This window comes from Lytechinus pictus, chromosome 17 (assembly GCF_037042905.1).
Source record: "Lytechinus pictus isolate F3 Inbred chromosome 17, Lp3.0, whole genome shotgun sequence".
Classification (NCBI taxonomy): Eukaryota; Metazoa; Echinodermata; class Echinoidea; order Temnopleuroida; family Toxopneustidae; genus Lytechinus; species Lytechinus pictus.
Genome location: NC_087261.1, coordinates 12035658 through 12052247, shown reverse-complemented (window position 1 = coordinate 12052247; position 16590 = coordinate 12035658). Strand labels below are relative to the sequence as shown.

Sequence of the window (16590 nt, the reverse complement as noted above, 5' to 3'; positions counted from 1 at the left end):
AAAACATCACATTTTCCAAACACTACATGCTTTGCAGAAAAATAGTCCCTCTTGGAATATTTAAGCATTTACAGGCCCAACAAAATTCTATATTACACCCCATGTCAGTCAAAATAATGTTGTAATATAGTGACCTAAATTGCCTTTTTGGTACATGTACTATGAAACTTTTTGTTTAAATTCTGTATCTTTATACTTCATAATTTGTTTAAATTTTTTTTAAATAAAAAATATTACCTTTTGATTCTACAATGTTAAATGGACAATGATACATGTTCCAGCCCCCCCCCCCCCAGAAAAAAATGGACATCAACAAGACAAACTATAACACCTGGGGTACCCCCCCCCCCCCCAAGATTTCTGTGTCTGCCACTGACATGTACTTAATGTGTTTTCTAAACAAACTAATCAAATATGAATAGGAATCAAATGGGGACATATTAGTTTCTATTCAAATTCTCAGAATTGAAGAGAATCTGAAGGAAAAAGATGAATAGAATCTATTCTAAATAAGAATAGAAACAAATATGTCCCCATTTGATTCCAATTTAGATTGGTTTGCTTTTAGAGTGTTATAATACAGAAATAATAGGATAGACCCTTAGCTGAATTCTTGATGTTTTTTCTTCTTTTTATTCATTATCGGAGGCATGTTGTATTTAACATATACACAGAAAATACCTAACAATTTTGAACTAAAAGTGGTTAGAGAAGAAAAAACGACATATATGTACAAAACAGCTATTTCATAGTGGTTGAATACAATCCAATATAATCACATAGCTAAAGAGATAATGACCACTTGCGCCTGCCCCCAAGCAATTACTACTTATCCACATGGGTTTGAAGATAAATCATGTTTATCTGGTATTGTTTTATATACATTATACATTTACCTCTGTAACCTTTGTTTGAAATTCCTCTCCAAATGAATACTTGTTAGCACATTGAATACAAGAAGCAAATAGTACAAGATATTATGATAAAAGAACTACAAATAGGTAATGTTTCATGTGTATTAACCTCTGTGTCCTTTGACCTACATAACCCTAAACAAAATTAATTCATCTTCCCATGATGAGGCATGCTGGTGTCAAGTTTAAAGTGCATCTTTTAAGATTAATGATTGATATAAATTATCGCATTGATGAAATAGCAAGAAAGTCACATGGACAACAAGAAAAAAAATAATGCTTCTGGCACTATATTTGCTTGAAAAAATAACAATACAACTGCATTTTACCTCAAATGAAATAACATAACACAAAACTGGCTTTTGAATGGGCACAGGATAAGATGGTTAAAATGTGTTCATCACTTGTAGATCATATAGGCAAATGAATTTGAATTTGAATATTCGGTTTTAAAACACTTAAACTTATGTCAGTCATAACAGGGAAGAAACACAAGATGAAAAGAAGATTGCAGTGTGCTATGCTACTGGTCAGATGCATTGCTATGTCAGTGCATACATTAACCTCTGCTATGCATACCTAAAGCCCCCAGCTATGGTTGACAATAACATAAACCCAGTCTTACTGTATCCATGGATTGGGAAAGAGACTGATACAAAGAAGAAAAAAAAATCATTCTAATTAATTGACAATCTTCTGGCCCTGATAATCTTATCTGCCATAGGCCTACCTTAAATTTACTACTTTTTCATCACTCTGTATAGTAAAATATGAAACAAATGACTTGGTGAAATAAAAGCATATTATTAAAAAAAAAAAAGATTATTCATTACAAAAAGGCCAACCATCTACTTTAAAATGGATTATAAAAAAATAACAGATTTGCATTTTCTCAATAGTCTATTATGAATGATTAACATAAATTAATAATTAAAAAGGAAAAACAAAGAGAAATGTCCAAGAGAGAAAACTCTATTCTTGATAACTGTTTTACATTACAAAACAGAGGCTACATAACATTTTCAATCATGAGGGCGGGGGTTGGGGGGGGGGGGGGGTCATTGACTAACCGAATGAATGAGTTCATTTGAGGCTCTGTTTACACCTGTGGAATATCATTAACAGTGGTTGAAGAAATGCATAAAAAAAGTTACCTAACATACTGAACAAGAGCATCACGCACTACAGATGCTGATGGTGCAGGCCTTTGATTTGGCAAAGGACAAGGTGGCTGAAACTCTCGTAATTCATGAGCAACATCAAGCCACTCGTCATCTGGCTCATCGGACTGCATCTGACAAAGGTTATGCAAGGTACAACACGCTCCAACAATATTAGTTACGTTCTCAAGAGCGCTGTCATTGCGCTTCAATAAGCATCTCCATCGCCCCTTCAGTCTACCAAAACTACCTTCGATGACCATTCTCGCCCTGCTGAGCCTGTAGTTAAAGTTAGTCTGATCTTCAGTCAGACGACCATTATCGGCAAAACCTTTCATTAGCCATGGCAGCAGTGGGTAGGCAGGGTCCCCAAGTATCATCAGCGGAACATCTTGGCCATTGATGTTTCTTGTCATCTGGTCAAAAACAATGTATTGAAAATGATAATAATGAAATATAATCATTTAATAATATTAATAACATCAATACTAAGTAGAGGTCTATTTTAATATCATGAAGATGTTTAGAAAAATATATATTAAAATTAATTCATTAAAATACACATTGATCATGCTGATGAACATGCAGGCCCGTAGCCAGGGGGGGGGGGGCACGTGCCCCCCCCCCCCCCCCCCCAAGATCACACACCCATCCTTATAGACCCCTCCCCAGGACGTTGATCAATTACATGTATGTGCCCCCCAAACATCAAACACTGGCTATGGCCCTGCTGATGAAATATCAAAATCACACAAACCTCAGTGTTTTTAGATGAATAGGTGGAGCAAACTAATGGTAGCCTATTATTACTTATGAAATTTTAAAAGAAGATCTACCCTTATTCTAGGCTTGATTTCTCTAGGTTTATTTATTGTTTTAAATCCTTTGTTTATATTATCCCTTTAAAAAAATGAAATGTGCATGTTACTATTGACTTGTAGATCTATGAGATTTTAAATGATTGTAGTCTATCATAATCTTTTGTGGCTTAAATCTTTAATAATAAAATGAAATTTAATTCAAGTTTTATAAATTAGATTTAAAAGTAAACGTACATTTGGAAGCAGTTCTCCATTTTCCGCTCTTCGGTGAAAAGAAGAGTTTGCCAGCACCCGGGCATCGTGGCAGCGTCCTGGCCATCCTACCATGATATCTGTGAACATGTACTTATGGTCACAAACTGCCTGGAGAATGACAGAGTACCATCCCTTTCGATTATGATAATCAGCATGGTAATTAACAGGTCCAATTATAGGGATATGGGTTCCATCAATGGCACCTGCAACTTGGGGAAACCCCATGTCCTCGAACCCCTGAACAGTTGCCCGTAATCTATCTCCAGAAGGAAAGGTAATATATCTTCTCATTAGTTCTTGTACAATTACAAGGCAGGTGTCGTTGACGATGACATTGGCGGTACATCTCGCTACCCCAAAAAGATGCCCGATTGTTCGATACTCGCAGTTTGTGGATAAACGCCACAGAGTTATGGCAACTCTCTTTCTGACACAAACTGCTTTACGCCATCGTGTGTTTTGGCGACGAATAGCCGGTGCTAGCTCACCACACAGAAAATCAAATGTCGACTTGTTCACACGGAAATTTTCACGAAAATCTCTTGCCGTGAATCTCCCTTCCACTATCCTCTCCCAGAAATGTCCAGATCGCTCCTTCATCCACACACTCCTTTCCACGGTGCAGGCAAACGTTATAGCACATAACAAAAAATAGTACCGTACTCGCCGACGACGTGCTTCAAACTCCCGGAATCGCCTTTTTTGAGCACGTCGAAATTCCCTCCTTCGATCAGAAATAATAGTTACGATATTCTTAACCTTCATAATGCAATTATATAAACAAAATATGGAGGTAAGATATGTGTACGGATCGGTCGCGATGTCGATGAGATCCAATGCAATTAAAAAGACCTGCAAACCGCGCGAAAATATTAAGCGTTTGTTTACATGAAGTGCGCCCCAACGTCAGCTCGTGAAAAGGCGACGTGAGGCCGGCCTATGTGTAGACGCAAAATTGCGGGCCCGAGACTATGTGTAACAGGGGTTTGATGATTTTGAGGCGGCTTCAAATTGCAGGCGTGAGGCCGCCTCCGGGGCCGGCTTTGAAAGCCGACGCATGTGTAACAGGGGTCTAAATTGAATTCAATCACAGAGGTACTTATCATTTCAAGCTCTGTTTCTTTTCAGAGCCTAATTTTGATGTTGTCTACATCATGTGTAAACACGCTATAGATTTTGTAAAATTATGCATCAAAGTTTTATTGCCAATTTAACTCGATCCTTGTAATTTTTATATATATATTGTATGGTTACAGACAACGTTTAAATGTCCTTTTTACACATGAAAAGTAAACGCTTGAAATTGAAACGTCTTTCAAAGTTACCATCAAAAATCAATATAGATCGTGATGTCCAATTATCATAGTCATTTGATCTTAGAAGGGTAATAATTCTTGCAGAAATATATTAAATGTACGATTGTGACATAAAAGCTTTATGCAAAAATGGGTGACGCTACATAATCAAAAAGTCATGCTTGGGTATGCGAATCTTAACCATAATTATCAACTGGCATTATTTATTTATTATTCATTTATTTATTTTGTTTTATTTATTTTATACTGCAGGGTAGGCCTGTTCAGTTCTTAAAACTGCTTTACAAAGGCGCCCTGCAGTTTAAAATACATGTCAAGATAACTATGAACAACAACAACAAACAACATCAAAAATGCAAAATACAAAATATCTAACATCAGAAACAATTAACACCAAAATATAGAGTGGGAAGTGACAATTTAAACATACATAGCATTGTAAATCAAAGGAATATCATTTCGCTCTTTATCAATTCGTATGAAAGGCATACGAAGGCATTATGTCTACATTCTCCGAGTAGGTCTTAGAGTATACTTGCCATTTTTGTAGATCTAGCGGCAACTGAATGTTGAGACAAATATGCGAGATTGGCAATATTTTGCTATAGTAGGACTAAAAGTTCATCGCGTTAGCAAAACTTTCTGATGATTTAAGGGGAGGTATTTTGTAATAACGTTCTGCACAGAACGTCGACTTTATTCGTCCCGAAGTTACCAAGCCCGCTCGCTGATGTAGTTATAGAGCATGCAGATCGTAATAAAATGCAACGTTTTTCGACGACGGATTCTGATTGGCCTTTTTGTCTTTTGACAAACTTCTGGCATGTGGCGCCTAGCTGTATGCGTGATTGTGAGAAATATGGGATCGAAATGGCTACATAAAGGTGGAGGTCTCCTTTCGTTGATCTCTGCTGATTGGCTGGCGAACACCAAGGCGGTATCGACACAACCAATGAAAATGGTGGAAGTTATGGCTCCGGTGTCTTGGATGTCGAGAAGCGAAAGTATATACCATTAACCCAGTACATATTCTCCATAAGTGTGGTGGAGAAAATAATGATTTATGAGTTTACATTTTCATACATGGAATCATTCTGATGGAATCATTCTAATCGATGTTTTTATTGTCTTTTTTTGTGAAATATCATAATGTGTGTTTGCGAGGGTGGGAGGGCACGTGTATGATTGTACACACTGTCGAAATGATTAATGCTTCCATTCTTCGTTGACAATCTTGTGTGAAGAGGGAAAGGAAAAGTAACAAAAAGGCAGACGCATGACTGGTAGAAAAGGAGTAAAGTCGGAAAAGGGAGGAAAGGAAGGACATCACAAAAAAAGAAGGGGAAAACGGAAGGAAAGGGGACGAAAATGAAGAAAAGAACAGGTGATAAAGATTATTGTTCCGAAATACTAATAAATGAGTGAGATAGATGACATAGATTAAGAGATGGCAAATTGGAACTCGATTTTATGGCGGGAAATAGAAAAAAGGCAAAAAGAATTGGAAAATGAGGTAGAATGAAATTGGCTAAAAAGCTAAAGGGGAAAAGTCGAATTATGAAGAAAAAAGAAAATGAAAAAGACAAGAATTTAGGTACACACTCGGGCTGCCGAGGATTGAAAATAAAGAAGGGGAAGAAAGAATAGGATGGCGTATAAAGTCCATAAAAGCTTGCTAAATTTCAGCAATAACATTCCCAATCAGGAAATTTTAAACTTTGAGAGGTTCCTGACCTACCGCCCAAGAACTGCGCAAGGCTACACATGCCCTGTAATTATATTTTTAAAATTCACAACAACAGTTTTCTCGTTCGCTTCGCTCGCTCGTGCCGCTTTCCCCCCTCATTTCCCATGTTGTGCCCTCTCTGAAGTAATATGTTTTGTAATTATATACCCGCGATTTCATTGAAAATAACGGCAAGTTTTAATAATGGCTGAATGAATCTCGAGAGGTAATGGGAGAGGCTCCGCCCCGGACTCCACATACGTGGCACTGGCGTACAAATGGAATGGTTTTGGGCCCTGGCCCCCAAAAGTTCTACGACCAAGAACCAAAAAGAAGATAAAGGGACTAGGAAAATGTAAGGTATATGGTTATTTTCTGAATATCATTTTAATTAGTGCTCTGAAAAGAGGAAAGCTCATTCTTGCTGCTCATCTCTTCCAAAAATTTACAATTTGAAGTCGAATTTGGACGTATTTTTTCTACTTTCTAGTTTCACAGAATAATAATGATAATAATAAAAATAGGCATTTATATAGCGCCATCTATCTAGAAATATTCTATTCCGAGGCGCCATGGGCGGAAATCCCAGGGGGGACAGGGGGGACGTGCCCCCCCCCTACTCAAAATAGTAGGGGGGACACAATAAATGTCCCCCCTACTATTTGTGGTCTTTTATGATGGTAAGAAATACATCATTGAAAAACGAAATAAAACATGTATTTTAGGACGAGATGACCTTACTTTTGGGATGATAACCCTTTTTTTTTTTTTTTTGCTTGTCAAATTTTCCAGCCCCTTGTCCCCCCTACCTTTTGGGAGAGATTTCCGCCCCTGCGAGGCGCACAAGAAAAGAAAGAACTAGAACTGCAATCGTTTCAGAACGATGTGCATGCATTGACGCGTCTGATTGAAAAGTCAAGTCTACCTCAGAAAAATGTTGATTTGAATCAATAGGGAAAAATCAGACAAGCGCAATGCTGAAAATTTCATCAAAATCGGATTTAAAATAAGAAAGTTATGACATTTCAAAGTTTCGCTTATTTCTAACAAAACAGTTATATGAACGAGCCAGTTACATGCAAATGAGAGAGATGATGATGTCACTCACTCAAAATGGTGCATGCACTGTCATGCATGAATGATTTTAGAAAATGAAATAAGAGGTACACAATAATGCATCATGGACAACATGTCTACCAAATTGGAATCAATTTGGATGAGGAGCAGAGGCAGGGAGGACTAAGAAAAATTACATGTTAATCAAAGTGGATTTTGGTACATTTTGCCCTCCATAGGAAGTTACATTCTCGAGTCAAACAGATTTCGTCCATTCTAAGACCATGGCCGCTCAACAAAGAGAGAGAAGGGAGAGAAAGACAAAGAGCGAGAGTGATATGAATAAGCATACAAATTTCCCTGACAGTTCATAAACGTAACTCAGTGTAAAGTACATAGCAGAACGATGTGCATGCATAATACGTTATGCCATAGACATTGTGTACAATTCTGATGTTAGTCCAGGATAGAAGGGGTCGAACCTTGTTTTTTTATATATACAATGTTTTTTGATGGTTTCTTGTCAATTTGAGGGTGCTGATTCCGAATCTGAATGATGCCACTCGTGTAACCTTGAGCATTTTCTGCAAATTGGCAAAATCCAATATGGCCGCCAAAATATTCAAATTACCCATGAAAATCATAAAAATGTCCACACATTGGCTATAAAGTACATGCAATTGTGCTGCCGGAGTGAAATAATATCTGAAAAAATTATTTTTGTCAAAATATTTATTTCTTGATATCAAAATGGCCGCCATCATAGACCCCTGTACAATATGATTGGGGAAAATTAATTTTTACAAAATTGAGCACTAAAATGCAAGTAATTATGATCTATGAGTGAAGCAATGTCTAAAAACATGATTGCTAACGATATATATCATTTGTTATGTCAGTTATGTGATAAATCCTGTATTTTGATATTCAAAATGGCCTCCAAAAGCCCTAACACTATTATGTACAATGTGAATGGTGACACAAAAAAATCACAAGAGTGAGCACTAAAATCCATTTTGTTAAGATAAACGAGTGGAATACTGACTAAAAACATTATTGTTAACGAAATTTATTATTTATGGCCGCCAAAGGCCCTAAAATTATGATCTACGATGTGAGAGAGGACAAAAACAATCACAAGGTGAGCACTAAAACGTATTTTTTTGTGGTAAATTAGTGGAATACTGTCTTCAAATATAATTTGCAACGAAATATATTATTCGGATTTCATATTTGTGTTAAATATTGTATTTTGACTTTCAAAATGGCCGCCAAAAGACATTGACTGTATTATGTACAATCGATCTGGGAAACCAATTTTCACAGGAGTCAGCACCATAACATGCATATAATTGTGATTTAAGAGTAAAATATTGTCTGAAAACATAATTTCTAACAAGATATATCATTCATTCTGCCAGGTAGGTGATAAATAATGTATTTTGAAAGTCAAAATGGCCTCCAAAAGCCCTAACACTATTATGTACAATGTGAATGGTGACACAAAAAAATCACAAGAGTGAGCACTAAAATCCATTTTGTTAAGATAAACGAGTGGAATACTGACTAAAAACATTATTGTTAACGAAATTTATTATTTATGGCCGCCAAAGGCCCTAAAATTATGATCTACGATGTGAGAGAGGACAAAAACAATCACAAGGTGAGCACTAAAACGTATTTTTTTGTGGTAAATTAGTGGAATACTGTCTTCAAATATAATTTGCAACGAAATATATTATTCGGATTTCATATTTGTGTTAAATATTGTATTTTGACTTTCAAAATGGCCGCCAAAAGACATTGACTGTATTATGTACAATCGATCTGGGAAACCAATTTTCACAGGAGTCAGCACCATAACATGCATATAATTGTGATTTAAGAGTAAAATATTGTCTGAAAACATAATTTCTAACAAGATATATCATTCATTCTGCCAGGTAGGTGATAAATAATGTATTTTGAAAGTCAAAATGGCCTCCAAAAGCCCTAACACTATTATGTACAATGTGAATGGTGACACAAAAAAATCACAAGAGTGAGCACTAAAATCCATTTTGTTAAGATAAACGAGTGGAATACTGACTAAAAACATTATTGTTAACGAAATTTATTATTTAACATGCCATGTATGTGATAAACCCTGTATTTTGATATTAATATGGCCGCCAAAGGCCCTAAAATTATGATCTACGATGTGAGAGAGGACAAAAACAATCACAAGGTGAGCACTAAAACGTATTTTTTGTGGTAAATTAGTGGAATACTGTCTTCAAATATAATTTGCAACGAAATATATTATTCGGATTTCATATTTGTGTTAAATATTGTATTTTGACTTTCAAAATGGCCGCCAAAAGACATTGACTGTATTATGTACAATCGATCTGGGAAACCAATTTTCACAGGAGTCAGCACCATAACATGCATATAATTGTGATTTAAGAGTAAAATATTGTCTGAAAACATAATTTCTAACAAGATATATCATTCATTCTGCCAGGTAGGTGATAAATAATGTATTTTGAAAGTCAAAATGGCCGCTACAGGCCCTAACGGTAGGCTTATTATGTACTTTGTAAATGGGAACATATAATTTTTACAGAATTTGGCTTAGCTTGACTAAATGGTGTTGCATGTATGAGTGAAATATCGTCTGAAAATATGATTTCTAACCAAATAGATCATTTCTTATGTTATTTAGGTGATAAATGCTATATTTAAATTTCAAAATGGCTGCAATATGTTTCTTTGTGGAAATTATCTTTCCCCATTCAAATTTTACATATTAAGATAAGGGACTATGGCGGCCATTTTTCATTTTTAAAAGGCTGCATTCATCACCTTTATGACACAAGCTATGATATATTTCGTTAAAAATCATTGGGTTTAGACCATACTTAACACTTACATCAAAATTAAGCCATTTTCATAGTAAAAATGTTGTCAAAATTATCTGTCCCCAGTTACAATGTACATACTACTTTGGGCTATGGCAGCAATTTTGAATTTCAAAGTAAGGCCTTTATTACCTTCTCAACCATTATGTGATGTATTTAGTCAGAAATCATGTTCAAGACCAAATTTTACCTATACATCACATTGTTACGTGCGTTTTTGGTTCTCATTCTGGTGATGATTAGTTTCCCTATATGCATGTTACAGAATTTGTAGGGGCTTGTGCGGCCGTTTTGAAAGTCAAAATACAGTATTTGTCACCTACATGGGAGAGGAAATGTTATATTTCATTTAACAAAAAATCACGTTTTCAAACAATATTTTCCTTATACAACAGAATTATATGGATTTCATAGTCAGGCAAATCCTAATTCTTTCAAAAGTATTTGTCCCCATTTACATTTTAGATAATACTGTAAGGGCCCATAGGGGCCATTTTGAATTTTACAATCCAGCATTTATCTCATGCATGAAAAAGGAAATGATATGTTTCGCCAGAAAACATGTTTTTAGACAATATTTCGCTCGTAGATTACAATTACATTCATTTTATTGTTTTTACTCTTGTGAAAATTAGTTTCTTCATTCGCTTTGTTCATCATACAGATAGGGCCTATAGCAGCCATTTTGAATGTCAACATGCAGCATAATTACCGAAATTGCAAGGGAAATGATATGTTTCGTTAGAAATCCTTTTTGTCAGACAGTGTTACACCAATATTTCGCAGTTATTGGCATTTTAAAGTCAAACGAATTCAAAGGTTGTGAAAATTATTTGTCCCCTTTTATATATTGTACACAGTATAAGGGGTATATGACAGCCATTTTGAATATCATAATACAGCATTTATCACATTAGATAGCATACAAATGACATTTTGTTTTGTTAATAGTCATGTTTTCAGACAGTAGTCCACTCGCAGGTCACAATCACCTGCAATAATAGTGCTCTTGTTTGAAAAAAAACTTTTCCCCATTCATATTCTACATAATAAAGTATACAGGGGTTATGGCGGCCATTTTGAATATCAATGAAATAAATATTTTGTGAAATATCGCTTTTCCAATTGGTATTTCACTTCTGCACAACAACTACATGCATTTTATAGCTAATGTGTGGGCAATTTTATGATTTTCATGGGTAATTTGCATATTTTGGCGGCCATATTGGATTTTGCCAATTTGCGGAAAATGCTCAAGGTTACAAGAGTGGCATCATTCAGATTCGGAATCAGCACCCTCGAATTGACAAGAAACCATAAAAAAACATTGTATATCTAAAAAAACAAGGTTCGACCCCTTGTCTATGGGGCCTATCCTGGACTATGTTGATAATGTGTACATTGTGAGTAGTATACCATGTGTGCAGATTGGCTTATCTTGAAATTTTCTGTTGTAACCTATGTCGTATTTGGTATCAGTGGAAAGAACATTCCAATGCGGTGACATTGATACCACTTTTATTTGTGCGCAGCCAATAGACCGGAAGTAAATGCCATATAAAGAAAGACATTAAAAATGACAGTTTTTCACAATAATTTTAAGCTGACGTGAGCTCTATGTCAGTTTCCGTTACAAAAGGTTGACGAACGGTTAAAGTATATATCAATACTCATATCTTCCACGTTAGAAAGGATAAGCTTCAATAATAAGGAAATAAGAGCAAGTTGAAGTTGTGCTGGCATTAAAGTGCATTTTTGCGTATTTTGCTGATTTTCGGGAGAATTTTTCAGATATTTCGTCAGTGGTAAGGTATATATTTTTCTAAATGGCATGAAAGGGCATATCTTGAACACCCTAAATCTAAAAAAGGGTACGGGTTTGGCCATGCATGACGCAATGAGGAGCATTCAAAGGTAAGCGTTTTTGAAACTTTAGAGGGCGCTATTTCAATACTGGAAGGTCAATGATGCGTGAAAACTAATTCGTAAGTATGACATGTTGCCAGTATTAATTCCTGATAATATGAGCTCGAATTGAATAAAAACAAGAAAGTTATGGCCATTTTACGATTTTTTTACTTTACATTTCAATAAATATGAAGTTTTTGAAGGAAGGCTATTTCGGATTTGAATTTAGGGCATGAAGATGGCATTTTGAAGGTCAGGTTATACGTCGCAAATGATGGAGCAACTCTTTGACTATCTATAGCAATTTGTTAGAAGTTTGTAGCATGCAGGATGCGGGAGTTAGGATGAGATTAGTAATGGTATGCAAATGGACTTGAAATTTACAAAATGGCGCCTTGATGGTCATGCATGAGTGATTTTGGAAAATGGAAGACGAGGTGCACAACTAGGGATGCTGGACAACATGTTTACAAAGTTTGGATGAATTTGGATGTGGGACGGAGCCAGGGTAGAGCTAACAAAACCATGTGTTAAACAAATGGGATTTTGTGGAAGAAGAAGAAGAAGAAGACGACGGAATAGGAATACGGAACAAGAACAATGCATTGTCGCCATTGTGCGTCAATGCAATAAGAAAGTTTGGATGGGTGTCAAAGTGCCAATAACTAATACTGTTAAAAAAAGATAAGACTTCAGTTTAGATTTGAATGACATAATTCTCAAAAGAAAAATCCCTCTCTCTCTCTCTCTTATTTGAACAAGATTTAACAGTCTCATGTTTTCATATATTGGCAATAAGTTGATCACCATGCTCACTGTGTGTTTGCAAAATGCTTTTTACATAATATCATCATAGTAATCATCTTCTCCTCCTACTCTACATTTTCTTCTTTCTCTTCTTAGCTTCTATCCAGTAAAATGCCTTGATTTCTCAGAAATTGCCATTTTCAGCATTTCAATACCCTCTTTTTCTTGTTGAGATATCATTTCAGAGTACAATAATGATAACTGCATGTCTTTAGCCAAGTCATCAATACGGGATTGTTTTAGCATGCTTTTATCCAAATCCTGACATTAATAATTGGCCTGCTTCTATTCCACTCCACTTCCTGACATTGTAATGTATTGTTTTTATTTTCCATCAATCAAAAATGATAACAATGATAAATATATATATTGACCATAACAAAGATGATCAGTAAAAAGACGGAGGGATTGCCCTACTCAGCAATGATAACATACCAACGCTGTTTTACAAAGGGTCCCTTATAGAGATGCACGTGTAAACATATAAAGCAGAAAAGGAAAAACTTAGTTGACTTGCGTTAACAAAATGTAAAAAAAAAATCAGGGATCTGAGCAGAAAGTTACAAAAAGTCTGGGGAAATGACTTGAAGGCTTTCCATCAAATGTGTCAGTCTATCTGGGTATCAACGTTGGTATTGCAATGTATAATATGAAAAACAAAGGATGGCAAAGTTGAAAGTACTTGTGATAGATCCAGGTACATATACCGGCAGAGATCCAGAATGGTTTAAATCTCAATAACTAAGGATAATGCAGGTAAAAAAGGCATGAAAGGGGGGGGCAGGTTTGGGATTAGAAATGTATCTAACACCATGAACACCACATGAAATAATTTACAAGGCATGCTTCGGAGAAGAGGCTGGAATTTATTTGCCCTCTTTGTTCTTTTTTTTTTTTTTACATACCGTTGTTTTCCTTCGATGACGTCGACATTGATAAACAACTTGATAACAGTGGTTCGTATTAGAAATTTTCTTCATTTCTGATTATTCAAACTGCACTTTTATTTATTTTATTTTACTTTACATTTTGATGTTACTTGCTTTATTTCACCTTCCTTCTCGTCATTTCACTCCATTTTTACTTTTCTTCACATTAGATTGATTTAATTTACCATGTTTACTGACTTTGTGTCACTTTCTTTACTCCTAACTTTACTCCTCATCACTTCTAATCTGCATGCACAGACCCTTGTCTTTCACAATACGCACAGTGCAGAGTCTGAAGTAGGGAGACTAGATTAACTGTGTTCTAGATTAACTATGTACTCTATACACATACAGAGTCTTCGGGTTCTAGTCTTTACTCTAGACCGGTTATTGGTTAAAGTGTCATATATGAGTCTGTTCTTGCAGACTACTTCACTCTCATTTAAGTTCACTGCAATTCGCTTCACTACACTTTAGTTCACTCCAATTAACCGCATTTCATAATACCTTGTACTTTCCTTTACACTTCTTTATTTATACACACTTCATTTTGATTAATATTAAAGTATGTTACTTCAAATCACTAGCTTGAATTCACAATGTTAATTCAGTTCACTTCACTATGCTTCACTTATTTTTACTTTTACTGGACTTTTACTTAACTTCACTTACCTCAACCTTACTTCACGTCACCTCACTTGGCTTTACTTCAGTTTTATTTTACGTCGCTTTATCTTACTTCACTTTACTTTCTTCACTTCGCTTCAGTTAGATTCACTTTACTTTACTTTACTTCATTTCACTTCATCTAGCTTCACATAACTTCACTTCACAGCTTCACTCAACTTTACTCTGATTTACTTAACTTTACATAATTTTACTTGGCTTTGCTTTACTTCAGTCATGTCGGTGATTAACAATCCATGATTATTATTCAACAAAAAAAATACCACATGTCTGAATTCCCTTTTCAAATCACTTCACTTCTTCTCATTTTACTTTTTACTCTGAGTCACTTTACTTTAATACACTATTTTTAATTTTATTTACTTTACTCTCCCCACTAAATATCTAAACTTTCATACTTTCTATTTCGTGACATCATTTTATCGAATTATATTTATAACCTATTACGGTTCCCATGTTGCCCTCCCTCATGGCTGCTATTGTTTCAAGCAATTACCTGCTTATAGCTGGCCCTGCATTTTTACCCACCTTACTATTTTACATGCTTCATTTATGTAGTTTTTAGTCTTATACATTATTTTACTTTTAGATTGTCATGCAAATATGTACTAATTTATGTCATTGTCATTTTATCAATTTTTTTTATTTGTTATTGATTTATGAATAAAATGCAGAAACTCCTGCAAAAAAAACTTTACGTTGCTATACTTCCATGTCGCACTGTCCATGCCATTTGAGAAAATACCCACTTGTCTTCATCCTTATCTCACGTTATACTTTACTTTATATTCCTTTACTTTACTTAAATCTAATTTAATTTACGTTCATGGTACAAGATCCACGAAGTTTTTAAATGTTCAGTAAGTATATCAAATGATTTAATCAAGATACAAATGGAGACACATGTATTCTGAGAATAGGGTAAAAATTCGCAAACACCAACTCTCGATGAATATGCCTTTGAATGGGGATTTGTTTATAATCAGCAGTTGGAAGGTTTGTATTTTCGAAGGTCATATCAACATTAACAAGATCATTTGAACAAACGGCTGAACGTAAAACATGCAATTTGATCGCAATTATAGGTTACAATAATGATAATGACATATGTTCTTCAAACACATTGAGAAAAACATTTGAATATTTCCTACATCATATATAAAAAAAACATTTATTGTATAATAGTGTGTGATTGACCCATTTACATTATCGCCTTTTTTTTGCATATAACTGTTTTTATCAAACTAAATAAAAAATTGCTCATGATAAAATATGTTGTAAGAGTATATGAGAGTGCTTCCTTTTCTGTAGTAGCTCCATGCTTTTATCAATGGAATATTTCAATTTTACACTAACTATACAGACAGCCCTCTTCTTCTACAAAAATTTATGCCCGAATAAAATTTAATTTATTATGTTTATGAGATTTGCTGGTCGTGGGCAGTGGTATAAAGTTGATGTTTTTCGTAAACTTCAGGACAGCTATAGTGATTTACGTATATCAAAATCATATCTAATGACTATTTTCCCATGTAGGTTCCACGCGCTCATCTACAAAACTGAACATATATTATTGTTTCGGTGTGACGGATCCAGGGTTTCTGCTCTCAAGGGGAGGGGGAGCACGTTCCGGATGTGCACCCCTCCCCCCTCCCCCCTCTGGATCCGCCACCGGCCGATACGGAGTTTTCTGGGCCTTCCTAATCTCTAAACTGCCACTGTTAAGAACAAATTACGCCCTTTTCTGCCCCCTAATTTTTGTACTTCACTGCACCATTGGTAAGAACTATTGCAAGGTAATTTTACAACTTATACAAATTGTATGATTTGTTCGTTTCCTGTAATCCTCTCAGTAGACGTCATCTACCCATAATAATTTGACGGAAATAGGTGACGGTATTTCCAACTGTCTACTAGACATGAAGGATTAATGGGCATGTCAATTTTTAATCAATTAACAGGGTTAATTGCGACATGGATACCTTACCCTCGCCTCGTCCTCATTTATGTCAATTCAAATTTACGATCCGGTTTTTATCTTTCCGCTGGTATATCCTATGTTTTTATGTCATCGGGGATTCGAGCCTGGCCAGTTTACATAAGAACAG

The 16590-nt window shown here is 35.3% G+C and overlaps 1 long non-coding RNA gene across 1 annotated transcript; it reads right to left on the bottom strand.

Moving 5' to 3' along the window:
- Nucleotides 1–610: 610 nt before the first annotated feature.
- LOC129274826 (uncharacterized) lies at nt 611–4003 on the bottom strand. Its single transcript, XR_010296235.1, has 2 exons — nt 3130–4003; nt 611–2490 (listed from the first exon to the last, which is right to left on the bottom strand). It is a non-coding gene; the product is annotated as an uncharacterized LOC129274826 (long non-coding RNA).
- Nucleotides 4004–16590: the final 12587 nt, after the last annotated feature.